Source organism: Triticum aestivum, unplaced genomic scaffold (assembly GCF_018294505.1).
Source record: "Triticum aestivum cultivar Chinese Spring unplaced genomic scaffold, IWGSC CS RefSeq v2.1 scaffold97057, whole genome shotgun sequence".
Taxonomy (NCBI): domain Eukaryota; kingdom Viridiplantae; phylum Streptophyta; class Magnoliopsida; order Poales; family Poaceae; genus Triticum; species Triticum aestivum.
Genome location: NW_025289186.1, coordinates 1 through 1087, shown reverse-complemented (window position 1 = coordinate 1087; position 1087 = coordinate 1). Strand labels below are relative to the sequence as shown.

The 1087-nt window shown below is 51.8% G+C and overlaps 2 non-coding genes across 2 annotated transcripts; both read left to right on the top strand.

Moving 5' to 3' along the window:
• The first annotated feature begins 300 nt into the window (after positions 1-300).
• Positions 301-418, top strand: LOC123178798 (5S ribosomal RNA). The gene has a single exon (XR_006489860.1). It is a non-coding gene; the product is annotated as a 5S ribosomal RNA (ribosomal RNA).
• A 297-nt stretch (positions 419-715) lies between these two features.
• LOC123178797 (5S ribosomal RNA) lies at positions 716-834 on the top strand. Its single transcript, XR_006489859.1, has one exon. It is a non-coding gene; the product is annotated as a 5S ribosomal RNA (ribosomal RNA).
• Positions 835-1087: the final 253 nt, after the last annotated feature.

Sequence of the window (1087 nt, the reverse complement as noted above, 5' to 3'; positions counted from 1 at the left end):
TCCCTTTTTAATTTTTTTCGCGCCGCTTGCAAAACAAAACGCACGTGTAAGTAATATATTTACCGTGTTTTATTATTTTGCACGAGTGCGGTAAGTCATAGCTGGGTGCTCACGATTCACGGGTCCAGCGTCGGCGTTGTGGCGCGGCAAGCGTGCACTGGTGCGGTTGAGAGGGAGGGGTGGAAACCGCGTTAAACTCGTCTCCGTAGTTGAGAGGGAGCGGCCAAAGCAATGTGCAATCGTCTTTGTAGTGGAGCTGGGAGGGGCAAGGATAAGGGACGAAGACCGGGGTAACATGTCGGATGTGATCATACCAGCACTAAAGCACCGGATCCCATCAGAACTCCGAAGTTAAGCGTGCTTGGCGAGAGTAGTACTAGGATGGGTGACCTCCTGGGAAGTCCTCGTGTTGCATTCCCTTTTTAATTTTTTTCGCGCCGCTTGCAAAACAAAACGCACGTGTAAGTAATATATTTACCGTGTTTTATTATTTTGCACGAGTGCGGTAAGTCATAGCTGGGTGCTCACGATTCACGGGTCCAGCGTCGGCGTTGTGGCGCGGCAAGCGTGCACTGGTGCGGTTGAGAGGGAGGGGTGGAAACCGCGTTAAACTCGTCTCCGTAGTTGAGAGGGAGCGGCCAAAGCAATGTGCAATCGTCTTTGTATTGGAGCTGGGAGGGGCAAGGATAAGGGACGAAGACCGGGGTAACATGTCGGATGCGATCATACCAGCACTTAAGCACCGGATCCCATCAGAACTCCGAAGTTAAGCGTGCTTGGGCGAGAGTAGTACTAGGATGGGTGACCTCCTGGGAAGTCCTCGTGTTGCATTCCCTTTTTAATTTTTTTCGCGCCGCTTGCAAAACAAAACGCACGTGTAAGTAATATATTTACCGTGTTTTATTATTTTGCACGAGTGCGGTAAGTCATAGCTGGGTGCTCACGATTCACGGGTCCAGCGTCGGCGTTGTGGCGCGGCAAGCGTGCACTGGTGCGGTTGAGAGGGAGGGGTGGAAACCGCGTTAAACTCGTCTCCGTAGTTGAGAGGGAGCGGCCAAAGCAATGTGCAATCGTCTTTGTAGTGGAG